This window comes from Monodelphis domestica, chromosome 3, assembly GCF_027887165.1.
Source record: "Monodelphis domestica isolate mMonDom1 chromosome 3, mMonDom1.pri, whole genome shotgun sequence".
In the NCBI taxonomy this organism is placed as follows: domain Eukaryota; kingdom Metazoa; phylum Chordata; class Mammalia; order Didelphimorphia; family Didelphidae; genus Monodelphis; species Monodelphis domestica.
The window spans coordinates 376,237,542-376,260,806 of record NC_077229.1 but is presented as its reverse complement, the minus strand read 5'-3'; the positions used below and the strand labels follow the sequence as shown (position 1 = coordinate 376,260,806).

Below are 23,265 nucleotides of genomic sequence, written 5' to 3'. Positions count from 1 at the left end.
ACCTAGTATCTGGGTCCTACTTTCTTGCACTTCCACAACTACTATGATACTATAATCTTACATCCCATGTCCTCTGCTAGTCTGTAAATTTTGTGAACAGTGCATGCTTAGTATCTACCACAGGGCCTTGCTCATAGGAGATGTTTTATCGAATGTTGGATGGTTGGATGGAAACGTCCTCACTTGTTTGAAATGCCCAAGGCAGCACACTGTACTGGCAGCAAAGACTACAGATAACATTAAATACCAATCGAGGTTTATATAAGCAGCTCTGAAAAAAAATGCCATTCTCTAAAAGGCCAAATTAAGAAGAATGAAAGGAGGCATTTAAAAGAATTATATTCTTATGTTAGAACTATAAACAGTGATGTTTTATGGAGCCTAATAGATCCTGTAAAGTAAAATCACAACCGATTAAAAAAACTGATGGGGGGGGGGGGCAGCTGAGTAGCTCAGTGGATTGTGAGTCAGGCCTAGAGATGGGAGGTCCTAGGTTCAAATCTGGCCTCAGACACTTCCCAGCTGTGTGACCCTGAGCAAGTCACTTAACCCCCATTGCCTAGCCCTTACCACTCTTCTGCCTTGGAACCAATACACAGTATTGATTCCAAGACGGAAGGTAGGGGTTTAAAAAAAAATAAATGAATGAATGAATGAATGAATAAATAAAAATAAAAAAACTGATATAAACTTAGAATATTATAGTCCTTCCACTCCATGAAAAATTCAACATTGTTGAATTAATATTCTCAGAACACCATCCTGTATAGACTTACTCTTGGTGAAGCATCATATTGCTTCAAGGGAACCTGATTCTCCAGATTCAAGACTACCAAACGGTTGGTCTCTAGTGGCTTGCTGTAATTAGCTGAGCATTAAAGCTGAATCTATTAAGGAAACATGGTTTCTGTGGCTTGCCATAACAATGCTTATCATGCTAAAAGCGGTGTGTTTAGGTCAATAGTTAATGTGTGATGAATACTGTGATATTTGACAAGAGAATTTCCTTATGTCTGTAAGGAGGTACTTACTTTCGATGGGTAATGAGGGTTAATACTTTAAGCCTGTTTAAGTGTTGTTTCCACTGTTTTTATTCTTCTAGATGGGTCTTTGTGAGCCTGTATTTTTTGTTTTAGATAGTAAATCCCTCAAGAATAGGGAGTTTGTCTACTTACATTATTCTTTTGAGTACTGAACCATATGCAAGAAAGCCCTTCATGCTTTAGCTGTTTACACCCAGAGCCTGATCTTTCCCCCCTTTTTCCAGAGTTTTCATCCATAGAAACTGAATTTGAGTGGGTAGGGGATGGTTCTTTTTGAAGCTACAGGAAGTCTAGCCTGCAGGTTTGGGCTGGAAACCACTAGAATGGGAACCAGCCAAAGAAAACTTCAGAGCTCTGCAGGAAGTGGTGTCGATGATTCAACAGGGGGATGTTCCTTCCTCTGAGTCAGCCCTGTCTCAGCAAGGCAATAGAGTGGGCACTGTGCTGGTAGAGCCCAAACCAAATGAGTTTTGGAACCAAACTCCTGATCAGATGGAGAAAAGCGATGGCCCTTTCCCTATGAAGTTAGCTTCTGTGTTCCAGCTGAATTCCACTCTCAGATGCAAAACACTATTTCCCTACATTCCCCTTAGGGTTTCATTCAATCAAGTAGGACCTTCTTAGTCCGTCTGCACAATAACAACTCTTGCTGCCTCCATCCTAGGAGGAAAAGGACTGAGAGAAGGATGGATTTCAAAAAGGGCAAGCTGAATGGATGACTAGCTGACTACTAAACACTCTTGGTTTGTATGAAGTTTGAAGAAATGAAAGCAATCATGTCTGGCCTCAGTTGGCTGTGCTAAGCCAGTCCAGGATTTACTCCTCTTTTCCTTAACTCGGGCTTTGAAATGCTAAAGTAATGTAACCACTCAAATTTCCCATGAGTCTATTGCCAGAGGATTTTATTACCGCATTTTCAGTACCTAAAGAGACACTTGTATTCAGGAAATCCATGCCACACCAGGAAACAAAGGGTCAGTGACATTTTCTGCATTTATTTTGTGTTTCCTTAGCAGATCTATTAGTTTGGGCCATCTCAGGTTATTCTGCCAGTTGTTGGCTCAGACTGTTTGTAGTGCTGAGTCATGTACTATCAAAGAAAATGACTGACATTGGGCATTGTGACACTACTAGGATGAAAAACAGTGGTTCATGAGCATCCTATACTATGTCTTGGTGTAGAGGAATTTTCTTCCTCTTTTGCCATGACAATGCCTGATCTAACAGTGCATTCAAAACTGAATGACAGATTGGATACTGTCATTTCTATGGCAACAGATAGTCATTTCATAGAGGATTCTGATTTCACTATAGGATAAGCAGGGTAAAGAAGGAAGGTGAGAAATAAATGGACTATCAAAAGCAAAAGATGAATTCTATTAGTGAAAGTAGAGATGATATTATATCCAGTGTGGCCCACACCATTTCTCAAGTATTTTTATCTCAGCCCTTGAAAGGCATTCAGCTGCTTTAACATTTTATTACAGCTGATTTTAAAATTAAAAAAAAAATGTGTCTCAAGATTTCCAATTATGTCGATTAAGCAACTTCTGTGTCTTCTTTTCTCACCCAAGAAATTTGACAAGATTTAGAGATAGCTAATCACTGTATAGAGGCAGAGAAGAAAGGACAATATAGCAAAATGGGCTATAAAACCCAGTTTTTTACTGACCATCTATACACATTATACTTTCTGGGCAAAGGCCTCCATGTGGAATACCACCAAACCAGTGGGAGGTAGGATTGCTGGTTTCAGCTAATAAAAAATCTCAGTGTACTGTAGGTCTCTTTGAATTGCCCTGTGGGTGTACTGTTGGAACTAATAGCTTAAAGTGCATTCTGATTATGTTACACATTGTCCCAAACTACAAATAAACAATTAAACTTGTGTGATAAAATAACAACAGAAAGAAGATTGAGGGGAACTTCAATTTATGGCCCACTGAATTTTGAATTTTCCTGCATTTCATGCACATTTCTATTTCAGAGATCATTTTCTTTTCACCCAAAGAAGTTTCAGTAAGAGTAATTTCCTGGCTTTTTTGCTGAGTTATGAAAGGATGATAGAAGAATTATCAGCATTGGAAGGGAATGCAGAAGTCATCTCAATCCAATCCTTAACCTCAAGCAAATCCACTGTAACACTGATGTCACTGTGTAATTGTTTATTTTTGTTAAACACTACCCCGTTATGTTTTAAGTTGGTTCAGGCTACACTGAGTGTTGTGGGTGCCATGGGGTCATGTTTGATACCTCTGCTTTCCAATATTTTTCCAAAGTGGTGCTCATTTTATTTACTATTTCACATAGACTCACACTGTCTTGTCCAACATCATCTGCAGTATACCCATGACTACTCCTGACACCCAGGAATATGATGAATGGTTATTGCTTGATGATATGTCAAGTTTGACAGAATACTTCAGCTCTGGCAGTAGGACTAAGGGACATTTTTGAAAGAACATGATTGCTTCCCTTGACATAACCTCAAAAGACCAGACACAAACCAGAAACATTCTAGTTTTACTTAATAAATTCATGATGGGACTTCCGGTTAAGATGGCGGCTTAGAGAAAGCTAAAGCTCAGATCTCCGGAAAACCCTTCCCGACCAATCTCAAACGATAAGCTCCTAAGGCGCCGAAACTCAAAACGATCAACAGCACAGACCCTGGGAACCCTCCTCCTGGACCTGGACCCGGTTCAAAAGGTACGGCTCCCCTTAAAAGCCAGAACCCGAGATCACTCGGACCTCAGGGGTAGGAGCGCAGAGTCCAAGGCTCCCGGAAGCGGCAGCCACGCCGGGCTCAGAGAGCAGAACCCTCAGGGCCTTCTACAGTCCCGGTGAAAGTTACTGCCTGGGGCTTCCGCTGCAGAGAGCTGGTCGAAACAACAGCAACCCTCAGGGCGGGCAAGACAGCCTCACGGGCTGGATCCTGCTATCCAAGTCTCAGTGAAAGTCCTCGCCCTCGGAGCTTGGGAAAGCTGCAGCCCATCCCCCCGCAGGCCGACGAAACAGCCTCACGGCCAGCGATTCTGAAGGCAACTTCCGGAAAGCGAGCCGGGGGAGAGTGTGGCCTCGTGGTCCGACCCTTCCATTCCAGTTCCAGTGAGGCATATTCAGTTTAACCCAGGGAAAGCTCATAGAACCATCTGCCCAGGACTGCCTCTGAACACCAGACAGAGGCAAGAAAAACTAATCCTCCACATTCAGAAATGGCAAACTCCACAGAACCACAGAAGCCCCAAAATATCAAGAAAAATAAGAAGAAAGGGGCGACTTTGGACACATTCTATGGAGCCAAAATACAAAATACAGAGCAGACAGAAGATAATATAAAAGAAAATGCTCCAAAACCTTCCAAAGGAAATGGAAACTCTCCACAAACCTACGAAGAATTTGAATCAGAAATGACCAAAAAGATGGAAGCCTTCTGGGAGGAAAAGTTGGAAATAATGCAAAAGAAATTCACGCATCTACAAAACCAGTTTGACCAAACTGTAAAAGAAAACCAGGCTTTAAAGGCCAGAATCAGGCAGCTGGAAGACAACGATCGTGTAAAAGAGCAAGAATTAATAAAGCAAAGCCAAAATACCAAGAAATTAGAAGAGAACATAAAATATCTCACCGACAAGGTGATAGATCTGGAAAATAGGGGGAGAAGGGATAATTTAAGAATAATTGGACTCCCAGAAAAGCCAGAAATAAACACCAAACTGGACATGGTGATACAAGATATAATCAAAGAAAATTGCCCAGAGATTCTAGAACAAGGGGGCAATACAGCCACTGACAGAGCTCACAGAACACCTTCTACACTAAACCCCCAAAAGACAACTCCCAGGAATGTAATTGCCAAATTCCAAAGCTATCAAACAAAAGAAAAAATCCTACAGGAAGCCAGAAAAAGACAATTTAGATATAAAGGAATGCCAATCAGGGTCACCCAAGACCTTGCAAGTTCTACTCTGAATGATCGTAAGGCATGGAACATGATCTTCAGAAAGGCAAGAGAGCTGGGTCTCCAACCAAGAATCAGCTACCCAGCAAAACTGACTATATACTTCCAAGGGAAAGTATGGGCATTCAACAAAATAGAAGACTTCCAACTTTTTGCAAAGAAAAGACCAGAGCTCTGTGGAAAGTTTGATACCGAAAATCAAAGAGCAAGGAATACCTGAAAAGGTAAATATGAAGGAAAGGGGAAAATGTTATCTTCTTTTACTCAAACTCTCTTCTATAAGGACTACATTTATATCAACCTATGTATACTAACATGTGGGGAAAATGTAATGTATAAATAGGGGGTAAAGAAAGACCAAATAGAATAATCATTCTCACACAAAGATTCACATGGGAAGGGGAGGGGAAGAAAACTCCTATAAGAAGGAGAGGAAGAGAGGGGGGGGGGGTTACTTAAACCTCAATCTCAGGGAAATCAGCTCTGAGAGGGAAAAACATCCAGATCCATTGGGATCTTGAATTCTATCTTACCCAACAAGGGTAAGGAGAAGGGGAAACCAAGGGGGGGAGGGGGAGAGGGAGAACAAAAAGGGAGGGAAAGAGAGGGGGGAGGGGGAGGGAACAAAAAGGGAGGGACTAAAAAGGGAAACATCAAGGGAGGGGACAAGGGGGACTGTTTCAAAGTAAATCACTGGACTAAAAGGTAGAGCCGAAGAAGAAAAGGTTAGAATTAGGGAAGGCAATCAAAATGCCAGGGAGTCCACAAATGACAATCATAACTTTGAACGTGAATGGGATGAACTCACCCATAAAACGTAGACGAATAGCAGAATGGATTAGAATCCAAAACCCTACCATATGTTGTCTTCAAGAAACACACATGAGGCGGGTTGACACCCACAAGGTCAGAATTAAAGGATGGAGTAAGACCTTCTGGGCTTCAACTGATAGAAAGAAGGCAGGAGTGGTAATCATGATATCTGATAAAGCCAATGCAAAAATAGACCTGATCAAAAGGGATAGGGAAGGTAATTATATTTTGTTAAAAGGGACTATAGACAATGAGGAAATATCATTAATCAATATGTATGCACCAAATAATATAGCACCCAAATTTCTAATGGAGAAACTAGGAGAATTGAAGGAAGAAATAGACAATAAAACCATACTAGTGGGAGACTTAAACCAACCATTATCAAATTTAGATAAATCAAATCAAAAAATAAATAAGAAAGAGGTAAAAGAAGTGAATGAAATCTTAGAAAAATTAGAATTAATAGACATATGGAGAAAAATAAATAGGGATAAAAAGGAATACACCTTCTTCTCAGCACCACATGGCACATTCACAAAAATTGACCATACATTAGGTCACAGAAACATAGCACACAAATGCAGAAAAGCAGAAATAATGAATGCAGCCTTCTCAGATCACAAGGCAATAAAAATAATGATTAGTAATGGTACATGGAAAACCAAATCTAAAACCAATTGGAAATTAAACAATATGATACTCCAAAACCGTTTAGTTAAAGAAGAAATCATAGAAACAATTAATAATTTCATCAAGGAAAATGACAATGGCGAAACATCCTTTCAAACCTTTTGGGATGCAGCCAAAGCGGTAATCAGAGGTAAATTCATATCCCTGAATGCTTATATTAACAAACAAGGGAGAGCAGAGATCAATCAATTGGAAATGCAAATGAAAAAACTGGAAAGCGATCAAATTAAAAACCCCCAGCAGAAAACCAAATTAGAAATCCTAAAAATTAAGGGAGAAATTAATAAAATCGAAAATGATAGAACTATTGATTTAATAAATGAGACAAGAAGCTGGTACTTTGAAAAAACAAACAAAATAGACAAGGTACTGGTCAATCTAGTTAAAAAAAGGAAGGAAGAAAAGCAAATTCACAGCATTAAAGATGAAAAGGGGGACAGCACCTCCAATGAGGAGGAAATTAAGGCAATCATTAGAAATTACTTTGCCCAATTATATGGCAATAAATACACCAATTTAGGAGAAATGGATGAATATATACAAAAATACAAACTGCCTAGACTAACAGAAGAGGAAATAGAATTCCTAAATAATCCCATATCAGAAATTGAAATCCAACAAGCCATCAAAGAACTTCCTAAGAAAAAGTCCCCAGGGCCTGATGGATTCACCTGTGAATTCTATCAAACATTCAGAGAACAGTTAATCCCAATACTATACAAACTATTTGACATAATAAGCAAAGAGGGAGTTCTACCAAACTCCTTTTACGACACAAACATGGTACTGATTCCAAAACCAGGCAGGTCAAAAACAGAGAAAGAAAACTATAGGCCAATCTCCCTAATGAATATAGATGCAAAAATCTTAAATAGGATACTAGCAAAAAGACTCCAGCAAGTGATCAGAAGGATCATTCACCATGATCAAGTAGGATTCATACCAGGGATGCAGGGCTGGTTCAACATTAGGAAAACCATCCACATAATTGACCACATCAACAAGCAAACTAGCAAGAATCACATGATTATTTCAATAGATGCAGAAAAAGCCTTTGATAAAATACAACACCCATTCCTATTAAAAACACTAGAAAGCATAGGAATAGAAGGGTCATTCCTAAAAATAATAAACAGTATATATCTAAAACCAACAGCTAATATCATCTGCAATGGGGATAAACTAGATGCATTCCCAATAAGATCAGGAGTGAAACAAGGATGCCCATTATCACCTCTACTATTTGACATTGTACTAGAAACACTAGCAGTAGCAATTAGAGAAGATAAAGAAATTGAAGGCATCAGAATAGGCAAGGAGGAGACCAAGTTATCACTCTTTGCGGATGACATGATGGTCTACTTAAAGAATCCTAGAGATTCAACCAAAAAGCTAATTGAAATAATCAACAACTTTAGCAAAGTTGCAGGATACAAAATAAACCCACATAAATCATCAGCTTTTCTATATATCTCCAACACAGCTCAGCAGCAAGAACTAGAAAGAGAAATCCCATTCAAAATCACCTTAGACAAAATAAAATACCTAGGAATCTACCTCCCAAGACAAACACAGGAACTATATGAACACAACTACAAAACACTCGCCACACAACTAAAACTAGACTTGAACAAATGGAAAAACATTAACTGCTCATGGATAGGACGAGCCAATATAATAAAAATGACCATCCTACCCAAACTTATTTATCTATTTAGTGCCATACCCATTGAACTACCAAAATACTTCTTCACTGATTTAGAAAAAACCATAACAAAGTTCATTTGGAAGAACAAAAGATCAAGGATATCCAGGGAAATAATGAAAAAAAAACACATATGATGGGGGCCTTGCAGTCCCTGACCTAAAACTATATTACAAAGCAGCAGTCATCAAAACAATTTGGTACTGGCTAAGAAACAGAAAGGAAGATCAGTGGAATAGACTGGGGGAAAGCGACCTCAGCAAGACAGTATACGATAAACCCAAAGATCCCAGCTTTTGGGACAAAAATCCACTATTCGATAAAAACTGCTGGGAAAATTGGAAGACAGTGTGGGAGAGACTAGGAATAGATCAACACCTCACACCCTACACCAAGATAAATTCAAAATGGGTGAGTGACTTAAACATAAAGAAGGAAACCATAAGTAAATTGGGTAAACACAGAATAGTATACATGTCAGACCTTTGGGAGGGGAAAGGCTTTAAAACCAAGCAAGATATAGAAAAAATCACAAAATGTAAAATAAATAATTTTGACTACATCAAACTAAAAAGCTTTTGTACAAACAAAACCAATATAACTAAAATCAGAAGGGAAACAACAAATTGGGAAAAAATCTTCATAGAAACCTCTGACAAAGGTTTAATTACTCATATTTATAAAGAACTAAATCAATTGTACAAAAAATCAAGCCATTCTCCAATTGATAAATGGGCAAGGGAAATGGATAGGCAGTTCTCAGATAAAGAAATCAAAACTATTAACAAGCACATGAAGAAGTGTTCTACATCTCTTATAATCAGAGAGATGCAAATCAAAACAACTCTGAGGTATCACCTCACACCTAGCAGATTGGCTAACATAACAGCAAAGGAAAGTAATGAATGCTGGAGGGGATGTGGCAAAATAGGGACATTAATTCATTGCTGGTGGAGCTGTGAACTGATCCAACCATTCTGGAGGGCAATTTGGAACTATGCCCAAAGGGTGCTAAAAGAATATCTACCCTTTGACCCAGCCATAGCACTGCTGGGTCTGTACCCCAAAGAGATAATGGACACAAAGACTTGTACAAAAATATTCATAGCTGCGCTCTTTGTGGTGGCCCAAAACTGGAAAATGAGGGGATGCCCATCAATTGGGGAATGGCTGAACAAACTGTGGTATATGTTGGTGATGGAATACTATTGTGCTAAAAGGAATAATAAAGTGGAGAAGTTCCATGGAGACTGGAACAACCTCCAGGAAGTGATGCAGAGCGAGAGGAGCAGAACCAGGAGAACATTGTACACAGAGACAAACACACTGTGGTATCATCGAATGTAATGGACTTCTCCATTGGTGGTGGTGTAATGTCCCTGAACAACTTGCAGGGACCCAGGAGAAAAAAACACCATTCATAAGCAAAGGATAAACTATGGGAGTGGAAACACCGAGAAAAAAGCAACTGCCTGAATACAGAGGTTGAGGGGACATGACAGAGGATAGACTCTAAATGAACACTCTAGTGCAAATACTATCAACAAAGCAATGGGTTCAAATCAAGAAAACATCTAATGCCCAGTGGACTTACGCGTCGGCTATGGGGGGTGGGGGGGGGGGGAGGAAAAGAAAATGATCTATGTCTTTAACGAATAATGCTTGGAAATGATCAAATAAAATATATTTAAAAAAAAATTCATGATGGCTGCTTTCTACAAGAATTTATTATATATTGATATTATTTTCATTTTGTACTACCTCTTGAGAGAATGAGTTTCATTAGGCTTTTGCTCAAGGGGACCCTATTTTCATGAAGCAAAGTAGCACTTCTTTTGATTTTCCCTAATTTTATCTCTTTCAAGGGTCAAAACATATTCCCTAGTTCTAAACTGCCAGGAGTTTTTAAACAAGTACATGTTTGCTCTAAATCCACCCTGTTCAATTTACTAGACTTTGATAATATCCTTCCTTAGTTTTTGCCTAACTGAAGAGGGCTTCTGTCTTTTCAGTCTGTATGTATAGAGTAGCACGTCTATTCTCTTGATCATTTAATTGGCAATTTTTTTTCTGGAACACCACCATCTTTGTTATGTACCTGTTTCTGGCCAGTATCATAAATGCATTGTATTATGGCCATGAATATACTATATATCCAATGGAGAGAGAATAAAGTTTTCTTTTTTTATTTTCAATATTCCCAGTAGTCTTTTCTTCCTCTTTTTTTTTTTAAACCCTTACCTTCTGTCCTGGAGCCAGTACTGGCTCCAGGGCAGAAGAGTGGTGGTAAGGGCTAGGCAATGGGAGTCAAGTAACTTGCCCATGGTCACACAGCTAGGAAGTGGCTGAGGCCAGATTTGAACCTAGGACCTCCCATCTCTAGGCCTGGTTCTCAATCCACTGAGCTACCCAGCTGCCCCCTCTTCCTCTTTTCTTGCAAAGCTCTTTGTATCTTTTTTCCCCCTGTCTTAAACCCTTACCTTTTGTCTTAGAATCTGTAAAAGGGAATTCTTAATCCCTTGCTCTAACTTAATTGGGGAAAGAGCTGGCTGGCTTAGTAGACGGAGAGCCAGGCCCAAATATAAGATGTTCTGTTACCATGGAGACCAGCCCACAGTTAAAGGAAATAGAAACTGCTCTCAAAGAGGAAGTGATGTAAGAATGACAGTTGGACAGTGAAAGATAAAAGCAAACATGAGAGATAAAAGCAAACATGAAGTAAGAAGGGGCCTTTTGCTCTAAGGTTTCCCAAGGGTAGGGTGCTACTGGCAGTTGCTGGTGACAGTTGGCTGCTGCAAAATCTGATTTAAGGAGAGTGAGTGGGTTGGTAGCTGTCCATTGTTTAGTGAGTTAGTTAGAATAAATACACATATACTATATCTATATAGTGTAGGTTCAGCCTGGTAAGTTAGGCTGAAGAGTTATTAGTGAGACTCTAAAGATTAGATGACAGTTTTTAGGTTGATATAAGATTCCAGCAGTTTTTAGGTAGTACGAGGGTAGATAATTAAATAACTTTCTCTTTCTTTACTATCTTTCAATCTTTACTATATTTTTCTCAATTAAAACAAAAATTTGTTAAATTGCTCTCCTATCTTTGTCAAGCTCATAATTTTAACACCTACATTTCTTGCCAAGCCACCTAGGAGTTTGATTAATCTTTTAATCTTCTCTTCTGATTATTTTCCTCACTTGTTATTAAACTATTCCTACTGGAGTTAGTTAGAATTTTTAAGAATATATAGTCAATTTGGTATGGTACTGGAGATCATGGCACATGTTGTGAAGGAGCAGTTTCCAGCTTATCTCAAACAACTCCTGCTCCCAGAGAGCTTTACCGAGTTGGCATAGCTCACAATTTTAGATTGTCTCTGGTTATTACCATTTCTGGAATTATTCGTTCTGATAGGATCCTTATAAATTTACCAAATAGTTTGTCTATTTCTCTCTAATAATAGAAAACAATGGAAAGATAGCTGAGACTCAGAGAGAATATCTTGAAAATTACATCTCTCAACTAGCCCAAATTATCTCTCAACTTACTGCAATTACCTCTCACTCTATCCAACCTGTCTCTCTTTCTTTTCCTATAACTACTCATTTCACCTACTCCATGGCAACTAAAACAGGAAACCAAAAGGAAGAAACAAAAAATCTAGCTACAGGCTTATTCCCTTTAAGAGAAGTACCCTCCTTTAATCATAAAGAAGAGTTAGTTTCTGTAACATATCAAACACCATTCATTCCTCAAGATACTGAGAAATTTAAGCAGCATACCCCTTCATTTGAGGATGAGCCTACAGTCATTATCAAAAAGCTAGAGAATAGTTGTCAAAGATATGACCCCTCCTGGATTGACTTGGAAATTTTATTACAGGCATTTTTAATGGAAAGGGATAAAAATAAGATCATCTCTCTTGCCAATCAGGCTCAGGGAAGGGGAGCGGTTCATAGGCCCCGGCAATATTCACAATGGAAGGTGAATAATGAAAATGATTATATGAGACTGTGTTGGGCTAGGAAGGAATTACTAAAAGCCATGACAGCATGTTCTGACAGACCTAGTTCTTGGACAAAATTGGAAGATCTCAGAAAAAAGATTGGTGAAAATCCTTTCCAATTCATGGACAGACTAATTGATCTGGGAGGTAGAAATATAGACCTGGATCTGACCAAAGAAAGGGATATCAGACAGCTAAGAAGGCAGTTTGTAAAAAACTGTTGCAGGGTGGTCAAGGACTATTTTACAACCAGCTGGCTAAATCAGACTAGTATGAACCTTGAGAAATTAAGTATTAGTTCCAAGGCAAAAGAGCAGTAAAAGGCCAGTCAATTAATTGGGGGTCAAGTTACTTGCCCAGGGTCATAAAGCTATCAAGTGTTGAGTTCACATTTGAACTTAGGATTTTCTGTCTCTAAGTGAGGCTATATATCTACAGAGCTACCTAGTTGCCCATTTATAAATTCAAAAGTAGAAACTTTACTATGTATTTTTGGACTGAATTGAGAAAAAAAAATAACATGATAAAAAAAATCAGTCCCCAAATCAAATCCTGGGGAATTTTACTGTTAATGTCTCCTTCCAGAGAAAAACCTGTTTGTTTCTACCTTAAGTTTCTTGCCGTTAAGTCTCTCCAGGACAAAAGATCAGCCTCTTCGAACAAAAAATCCATAAAATCTGGGCTATTTTGGAGGACACCAAAACCAGAATAACTTAAAAAAAAAAGGCAGATAACACAGAATGTAGGCAGAGACAAAATAGGCAAAATGTAGGGAAAGATACCAACAAATTGTATAAAAGTAAATAGAGAATTGTGGGATGTAGGGACAAAAATAAGAATTGATTGAACAGGGACAGAGAAAGATTTTGAGCTTTGGCTAGCTTGAGTTTAGTCATCTCCAATGCAGCTTGCCAAAAGCCCAAATGAAAAGATTAAGAACTTTGGCTGGTGAGCTGGCCATTGTCAACAGCTGCCCTGCTATTGATATAGCCTGATTTTGAATGCTAGTTTTGGCATTTGTGTTAAAGGCCCACAAACCTTGGTTTCCTATCGCAAGGTATTTTTGCTCTGACAATTTTAACAAAATGCTTATAAAAACATTTAACATTTTTAAAAATGTATTGCTTCCTCAGGAAGTGATACTGAGCTACTGACTGTTTAGAGTTGGAACTTTAGAGATCATTTAATGCAACCACCTCATTTCCAGATGAAGAAACAGCTCCAGAAAAGAAAACAACTTGCCAAGGGTAATAGCACAATGGTGGAAGAGCCACAAAAGGAACAGAGAACTCTTGGCTCTCAACTCGATGACCTTGCCATTGACTTCTAAATCATTTTTTTGACAAGTCTATATACCCCTGAGAAAACTTAAAGAAGTCCTGGAGTCATTTTGTAAATAATACTAATTTGTTGCATTTGTTTAGTGTTTTATAATTTTTTAAGTAGTCTCATAAACACATTTACTTTTGATCTTGACAGTAATTCCTGCTAGCTGTGTGACTCTAAACAAGTCAATTTATCTCTCTGGTCCTCAGTTTCTTCATCCATAAAATGGAGATGAAATCTGCTCTGTTTACCTTATGGCTAATGATACTATAAAGAAGTTCCATTATAATGTATTAATGACGTCCTGATTTAAAAATCAGTATTTTCATGAGATCTTAATATTTCATTTTTCTTTCTTTTAGGAATAACATTAAAATATATCCAGCTGTTCCACTTATCATATGCTCTAATAGAGACTGGATTCAATTCCAAGATAAATTTCCCAAAATTTTACTCATCAAAGAGTTGGACAGTAGTTCCTTGTAATTCCTGGGCTTTGATCAATATGCAAAGTGACTAGCAAAATAGCACCTCCCATTATGAAATGGTAAGTATTCATTTGGAGGGTGGAGAAGGAGCAATAAGATGGGGAAAGTTTGGTCTTTCCATGCAGTTACAGGCTTTCCCACAAATCTCTCATTGGTGCTCTATGTGGCTAAGCTATTTTTTTTTTCCAGTAAGAGTCAGTTAGAATGATTGAAAATCTGTTCTGATGGTTTTGTGGGATGTAATGTATTTTCTAAATTTAATGTTTCATTGGATAAAATGCTTCAGTTCCTGTAGACAGCAGCTCTCATTTTTCTGTTGTTTTTGCCAAGTAGACAGATGGAAAGGATGCATCTTGTAAGAGCCTAGGATTGGCCACTACTGGGCAGAAACTATGAATCAAAGATTATTGATTCTGTTTGGTCTTCTGTGGTGTTTTCTGGCAGGCTCCTGGCTGGATGTCTCAGAGACCATCTGAATATGCAGAAAGTATACTGAATGGCTGGTTGTAAGTTTCTGTTGTGTGATATTTTTCTTAGATAAAGCAAATGAAAAAAACAGAGGAAGAAAGTCTGAAATGGCTAAAAAGGCCAGAAAGCAAGGAGCGAAATGATAGAGAAAGAAAACAAAAAGAAGAAATTTGTAGTGGTTTTTTTTTTGTCCTAGATTTGAAGGGACTGAAGGGTAGTGTAGCTCTAGAGTTAAAGGTGACTTCAGAGGCCATTCCAGTTCAACTGATTCATTTTTCAGATGAGGAAACTGAGGTCAAGGAAGCTTAAGTGATTTGGCAAAAGTGACACAGATAAGTAGAGTAAGTAGCCAAACTAGAATAAAATGGAGAATTTGAATTTGAATGTTGTGCTGTTTCTAGAGCCCAGCAAAACTATGAGTTCATGTGTTAGTCACAAACCATAAAAAAATAGGTGATGGTGACAACTAAGAATCTAAATCTTTATTTGATGTTTATGAAACCATATACTTATATAATGTACTATATAAATAAGACATGCTAAGTAAAAGAAAATTCTTAAAACAATTTAGCTTTCTCCTAGATCATTCCTGAAAACTATAAAAGCAGTCCTTTAGTTAGGAAAAAGTCTTACAGCATTTGGACTGCTATTCATTTCTAGTCAAGTTAGGATTCAATAATTAAAAAAAGAAATTGAGTAGCTGACCATGGAAATTGCAGATCTATCTACATGTAAATTAGCAAAAGCAAAAAGCTCCTTGGGGGATACTGGGAATTCTATGATGACAGTGCAAACAAAGGAGAGATCTGAACTATACATCTTGATAAAGATCTATTCTATGGAGAGCTGCTTTTTTATTTTCTTAGCCAATTTTATGCAGTAAAAAAAAAAGTAAAGTATACAACTGGGAATAATTCAGTGTAAATTGTCAAGTTTGATCATTCAGAACTCAAATCTCAGAGCTAAAAATAACATCTATTTATATAGCCTACATTAGCCAGTTAAACTGTGACCACCACTCAATTTTGCATTGTAAGGGCTTGGCAATAAGATAATAGAAACTAAGATTTGGCTTCATGGAGCGTGTCATTGACTGTTGCTATATATATTAGTTCAGTATTCAAAATGCTGCTAAGTTCCTCTAGTGGACTTGGACCATAAAGCTTTCCCAGCAGTTAGCAGTGGTGCTTTGGTCATAGCCATATGGCCTAGAAAACCAAGATTTTGCTACAGGTTGGGTTTATCTGAGGTAGAAGTATTGGTATATGTTTCCTCTTATGAACGATTTTTTACAATAATTCACACAGATCTTTGCTAAATATAATATCTCAACAATAAAAGGAAACTAGAATCTTAAAAATAGAAAGATCACCAGAGGTCATCTAGTTCATGTCCTAGTTGGATTATTAATATATTTAGCAATATATTTATTGTTTTATTATTATTATATAATAGATTTATAATTGTTATTTATTATATAAAATATATTTAACAAATATATCAACTTATGGTCCCCCAGATTTCATCCCGAAAGCCTCCAGGGTGGAAAAACTCACTATTTTCCAAGGCAGTTCACCCATTTTGGAGAGTTCTGGTACATATCATGAATGTGAAGGTTTTCTAATTTATAAACCCAAGTTTATTCGCTAGTAATTTATATTAGAATGCTTTCTAAGATCAAATAGAACAAACCTTAACCTTTTTCCATAGGACAAAATTTCAGATACTTAAAAATTAGAATCTTTTATTCCCTAAGCCTTTCCTCCCATAAGGTCAAATATCCTGGGTTTCTTCAAACAAATGTTATAGTTCAAAGTATTCTCATCACCCTAGTCATCCTTTAAAGGACATGTTCTTATTCCTCAATATCCCTCCTAAAATGTGGTATTAAAAAGTGACATTCCAGATGTCAGAATCAGGACAAAGATACAACTATAACAAGAAGAGCCATATAAACATGGAAAAGACTTTCTTGAAAGATGGCATATTCAGGAGCAGCTGGGTGGCTCAGTGGATTGAGAGCCAGGCCCAGAGACAGGAGGTCCTTGGTTCAAAACTGGCCTCAGATACTTCCTAGGTGTGTGGACCACCTTGGAACCAATACACAGTATTGATTTTAAGAGGGGAGGGAAGGGAGAAGAGGGGAGGGAGAGAGGGAGGAAAGAAGGGAGGAAGGAAGGGAGAAAGGGAGACAGGGAGAAAGGGAGGAAGGAAGGAAGATGGTATATTCTTTCCTCACTAGTGGTTTTCATAAAGGGCTGGATGTAGTGGATGCTAAAGAGTAGATACCTGATTAGCAAAAGTAAAGCTAGATGGCCTCTGAGCTTCCTTTTCATGTGTGTATGCTCCCCGTCTCCTAAGTGGAAGATGATGAATTGACTCATGATATAGGATGTGGGACTCTATTATTCTAGACTGTGGATACTTGTTAATTTTTTTTTCCTTTTAATTTTCTTCTAATGGTAAGGGTGGATAAAATGCTTGTTAACTGAAAAAAAAAACAAAGTGATGAACCCTGAATAGGTTTGTAAGTAGTGGGAAAGAACCCAGTAAACCAAAAGAGACTGAACATGAGAGAGAAAGAGAAGGAATGACTGATCAATCAAACTCTTAGAGAAGATACTAGGCAGTAAAATGGGGCATAAGTAGGTTTAGTTAGGTTAGTATTTTTCTCACTATCATCATCTATCCCATTTGAGTTTCAAAGAAGCAAAACCTGGGATTTTTCTTTTACCTACTTAATGAGGGTCTAAATTCAGGAATCATGTAAAAATTGAGGCAATGAAAATAACAATATAGTAGTAAAAAGTTGATTAAAATGATAGAAAAAGATGTGGTAGAAACATACTTCTAACAGTAGGGAGAGAAGCTGATAGATAAGATCTCTGAATTTAAGTGTGCTTCTAGAATCATGAGATTGATCTGGGGAATCCTTTTTCTGTGAAATTGGGTTCTTTTTCTAGGAACTACCTCAGCAATTGGATCTTGCATAAAAGATGTCACTTAATGGACCAACACTTGGATACACAAGGATAAATAAGGGAATTCTACTGCCTGGGCACTGGAAGAAGCATTAGACTCCTGAAGGTGAGAGCATTCCTTTGTTTCCATCACAATTACTTGTGCCATTTCCCTATTTTTTACACTATGTCATCAGAAATCAAATGCCTTATTAGGCTCACAAATGGCTCTGTTCTATGTTAAAGTACTAATAGCATCTTTTACAACTAGTCATATGCTATATGTTCCTTACTTAGTTGTCTTCCTTTGAATCCTAAAGGACAATAGTCAAATAAAAAGACCAACAACTTTAATCCAGCAAGTTCCTCCCCCCCTCCTTAAGGTGGTGGGTGGAGAAGGGCATGGAAGGAAATAATTGTTATCATGCAGGTGAATAATACATTCTTTCTTGAAATTACATCACTGAAATAATTTTTCACTCCATTCTTTTAAAAAAAGAGAAATCTTGCTCTCCATAAACTAAAATATCTGTACAAGGTATAATATTATGCAGTGTATATTTTTGTTTTAAATACTTCACAGCATGGTCACTTAAAATAGCTTTAACAAAACATTAAATCATTCTCGTTTTGAATTTATATTTTTAAGTGGGGAACATTACATTTGGAAAACAATTTAATGGAAAATTCATTAAAGCATTAAAAATATACTTAAAGCTATTTTATCATAGAGAATAAAATACTCAATGTCAGGTAGGACTGACCATAAGGGCTCCAGCATTTGATGATCAGATGACTATCCTGATCCTTATCTTCAGTTATATCCTTTTCCAATGCCCCCAAAGAGCTCATCCACTCTACTGATTGCATACCCTAGCCTGAAAGGATGTTTCAGACTTGCCTTTGATTTTACTTTCCTTTCAATATTTCAGTTAACCCCCAAACAATCTGTTTCTCAGTCTATAATATTTTTAAAGTGAGGAAACAAACCTTTCCTCTATGTACCCCCAACCCCCAGCAACATTTTGGCAAAGAATGGATAGATTTTCCTAGGTATGAACCATACAGTCTATCATAAGACTTGTATAATAGTTCCTGGCTATAATATTGTCCCTTGAGGTTCATCATATAGGATCTTCTTATAGAAGATATAGCCATATAATCTGTATTTCTTTTACTATTCCAAGAACCAAAGTCTCTTAGATGGGGTTCAATTAAATTGTACTTAGTTCCTCTCTAATGGCAACAAGATTATGAGTTTCCTATATAATCCTTTCTCCTTTAAAAAAAAAAAAAACAACTTACTTCAATTCTTATTATACTTCAATCATTATACTTCAATTCTGCTAATCCAGTCACTAAATGCAGTTCACAGTCTTGTTGTAGAGTAGTACCTGTCTTTTATTTGGGCCAATTGTTCTTATCTGAAATCAAAAGCAGCCTAGTATAATGGCTGGAGTTGGCATCTAGGTCTAAAAGACCGGGGATCATGTCACCAATGTCATCTCATGGCTTCAGTAAACTCTAACACAGGACTTCTTAATCTATTGTGTCAGAGACCCCCTTTGGAAGACTGGTAATGCCTATGGAACTCTTTCAAAGTACACAGGCATAACAAAGAAAATAATTATATTTAAATCAAAATGTATGTTTCACATCCAGGTTCACAAATCCTGTAAAATATGTCCATGGACCCCAGCTTAATATCTGCTCTAAGACTGTAAGTTGCAGGTAAGATGTTGCTATCTTTTACAGAGGGAGTTTCCTCAACAATAACATCTTATATGATGATCACAAAAAATTTCTGAAGGAGGATTATGCTGTGAAATGTATTTTCTGAATTTTAATAATAATCTGGCTTCCTGCTATACCACTTGGAGGTTGGACCATTTCTAACATAACTCAGGATCTAAATTATTTTTTAAAATTAATTGTTTATTTTTTAATGTTAATTTTAAAATATTTTCCCATGTTTATATGTTTCATTTTCTTTCCCTCACCTCTTGTCTCCCAGAGCCGATTAGTTCTTACACTGGGTTGTACAAATGTTATCAGGATCTAAATTATTAATAAAAATATAAAAAGACTTTATGAAGACCTCTATTAGACAGATGCTGAATCTCTCAATTGGGCAATTCTTTCCAACTACCTGCTCAAAAAATGTTTTCATGACTAATCCCTTTGTGGGCAATAATCAGACATAAACTGTCTTCTGTCTCCTGCAATAAGCTTAAAGGTCATAACCCTTTCAAAGTGAAGACCATCTGTTGGCATGGGAACAAAAACTTTGCAACTGACCAAGAAGATGGGGCATGTCATCACCTGGCTCACTTACAAGGCACAGTTGTCATCTTTTTGCTCAGAAAATTGAATTATATAAAAAACCATAATCAGAGGACTACATTATTATCCCATTACCAGTTTGCTACTAAAAGTACAAAATAAAGATATGGACCAAAGGGCCTATGGGAATTTTATTTCTTAGTGACATGTTTTATTTTCTAGTAGAAAGTAAGCTGTTTGAGAGCAGGGACAATTTTGCTTTTTCTGTTTCTATTCCTATACTCTAGTATTGTGTCTGGCACAAAGCAAGTATTTAATTTAATTCACAAAGGCTTGTCAATTGATGGATGCTCTAACTGTAGGCTGTCATTCTTTGAGGTCTCACTTAAGACACGTAAAACTAACAAAAATCAAAAAGCAACAGTTTTACATAACAATTCATTTGGGTAGTTTTTTTTTTGCCTTCACATACAAAAATAATAGTTACCACCATCACAACAACTGAATTTTTCATAATACTTTTTTATAAAATTATTTACTAAAGCACTAAGGAAAGAAAGCCAGGCCTGGAGATAGAAAGTCCTGGACTCAAATCTGACTTCAAACTCTTTGTAGCTGTGTGCTGCTGGGCATGTCAGCTAACCTTGATTGCCTACTCATTGCTTCTCTTCTGACTTAGAATTGATACTAAGAAAAGATGGAAGGTATTCTTTTCTATTGATCTCAGGATCACTGATTTTGAGACTTAGAAGGAATCTCAGGAGTTAGAGCTGGTCTAACCAATACATAAAGGAATCTTCACTCTAATAGGTCTCACAAGGGGCCATCTTGCCTCTGCTTGGAGTACAATAGGAAAGAATGTGAAACTTTTTGAATTAATCTATTCCAGTTTGAACAATTTTAATTTTTAGGAATTTTTCTTCACGTTAAGTCAAAATTTCTCTTTGCAACTTCCATTGTTGTTCTAGGAGAAAAATCAAATCCATCCTCTACCTGAGAGTCTTTTAATCACCTGAGGACAGCAAGCATTTCCCCTGCCTCTCAATCTTGTGAGACAGGGATTGGAGGTATTATTTTATTCACTTTACAGATGGTGAAACTGGCTCAGAGAGGTGAAATGATTTACCCATGGTTACACAGTTTAGTAAGGGCCAGAAGGTGGGTTGAAAGCCAGGCATCATTAATTCCAAAGTCTACTATGCCACCATGATGAAAGAATCCTAAAATGACCACTTTTCTCCATAGGATTAAGTTCAATCATGATTCATTTTATACCATTCGTACTCCTCAAGTCATAGACATCTTTATGAAAACCACAGTAAGCCATTACAGCATTTACAAGCCAAAAAACTTCTATGAGCTGCACTAAATTGTTGGCAAGAGTATATGTGAAGCTCATGTCCCACATGGACTGGGGGACAGTGAGATTTAGGGGAAGACAGAACAATGAAAAAGAATGAAAATGACTCTCATTTGAAAGCTAATTTTATCTGTATATACTGTTTCTCATTAAAGGTTTCATTAAGAAACCATTTGGCATTGGATGACCAAAGAAAGTGCTGCCATTAAAATATTCTTAATTTACACTGTATTCTATCAGTAGGCTGTCCATGTAGCCATAGCAACGAGGAAACCAGATGGCTTAGAAGGGAAGAACATAGCCCCTGCACTAAATCCCCTTGTATGTTGTCTTTCACTTTTTACTTGAAAACAACTTACCTTCTGTTAACTGGAGTTTACAACAAGGCTATTAAATAAATTCTGAAGTGTAGACAGTATTGGACCTAAAAACAGGTGACCAATGAATAATACTTGGGCTACAAAGGAGGTCAAATGAAATAATGCTTTGCCACCTTTATTAAGGGTACCCCAAAAGTTTTAGTGTATTTTTAAACTTAAATTTTAAACTTAAAAACTGCACTTTGGGGATCCCCTGTATGGCAGTCAGCTGTTTTTCTTTATTTGATCACCATAATCCTATGGAGTGAGTCCTATTGTTCTAGCTGTTCAGTCTATTTCAGTTGTATCTGAGTTTCATGGCCCCATTTGGGGTTTTCTCGGCAAAGATATTGATTGGAGTGGTTTACCATTTCCTTCTCCAGATCATTTTACAGATGAGGAAACTGGCAAACAAGGCTGTTACTTGTCCAGGGTCACACAGTTTGTAAGTTTAGACTTGAACTCAAGAAGATGAGTCTTCCTGACTTTAGACCTGGCACTCTATCTACTGTACCACCTAGCTGCCCAGGGACAAGTCCTACCTTAAGAGACATTTGAGGAAGTGAAAAGACATATAGGGTTTTACAGATATCATGTATTTGAAGTCAGAAAATTCTTAGATTTTTGCCTCCAATTCTAGTATTTTACTTATTGTTCCACACTATTTAGGGTTTACAACACAAGTCTGTCCCAACAATCTTGAGGTAGTACTCATATATCAATAATGTATTACTATCTCCATTTTTAGTCATGAAGAGACTCCAAACCTGGAGTCACAAAGACGAGAATCTTAGACAGACTTAGTGCCAAAATGCAAAGGGACCAAGATTCTATGCCTGACACAGAGCTGAGTGGATGCCAGTAGGAGGCAAGATGTGGTTATATCTTCTAGGTGTGTCTTTTCCTCTACCATCTTGGGATGAAGCTAAGGAGCTGGCACCATTGTTAAGTACAACCTTGTCCTTAGGGATTAAATTCCATTCTACTTCCACAGGACCTGGGAAAGTCGAAACTCCTGATCAATTGGTACTCCCCTCACTCAGTCCTATAACTAGTAAATTTATACTTTCTACTCTTCCAATTCCAGTGATTCAAGGTCTTTGTCCTGATGTCAAAAATGCCCTTCCTTGTTACCTTTCCTTAGATTCTTTTCCCTATTCAATTCAACCCTCCTATTGTCTTTTCATTGTGCTCTCTGGAACCCCTCCATCCTTTAATTTCCTCCTAGCCTACTTCTTTTCTGAGTCTTCTTGAGCTCTAAGAAAGCTAACTCTTTCCAAAGACCCTGCCACCTTCTCTAGTGCTCACCAATACATTGAGTCAGGAGAAAGGATTATTATAGATTTTGCTTTCCACCGCCATGGACAGATCTCTCTGCCATCATCATTCAACAACCTCTCATTGCTTTGTGGTTTACTCCATCTATCAAAATAATTCATTCTTCATTCTTGTTACCATTAGCTATGTTATTCCTTGTTACTACTCTTCCTCTTTCTCAAGAACTTAGGTCATAGAAGTCCTTTTTGCCTCAATCTCTGTTCATAAACTTTGGGAATTCAATGCATGTGGCAATTTCCCAAGGTGGAAAAAAAACCCAGGTGGATTGACTTTCTCAAGTCTCATTTTCTTCTATTTCAGTCACTCACAGGAATAAACAGTTTTGATTTTACTATCAATTCCAATTGTTTTACCTCCATAAACTGAATTCTGAAATCTTCCTAATTATAATCTCTCTTTCCATCTCTTCCTCTATGTGAACCCTAAACCTATTTTATGTCCTTACTTCAACAGCTTCATTCCTCATG

At 37.4% G+C, this 23,265-nt stretch overlaps 1 protein-coding gene and 1 long non-coding RNA gene across 3 annotated transcripts in view; one reads left to right on the top strand and one right to left on the bottom strand.

The window, feature by feature from the left end:
• Positions 1 to 23,265, bottom strand: part of ANKH (ANKH inorganic pyrophosphate transport regulator) — a 211,119-nt gene that overhangs the window by 119,944 nt on the left and 67,910 nt on the right. The window lies entirely within an intron of this gene.
• Positions 1 to 23,265, top strand: part of LOC103094610 (uncharacterized) — a 120,214-nt gene that overhangs the window by 76,378 nt on the left and 20,571 nt on the right. Inside the window, exons 2-4 of one of the 2 annotated variants that reach the window (XR_008917792.1) lie at positions 13,905 to 14,089; positions 17,462 to 17,585; positions 19,121 to 19,189. This is a non-coding gene — a long non-coding RNA (uncharacterized LOC103094610). Of the gene's footprint in view, positions 1 to 13,237; positions 14,090 to 17,461; positions 17,586 to 19,120; positions 19,190 to 23,265 lie in introns of those variants that run through there. The other variant, XR_008917793.1, reaches the window with a different exon arrangement.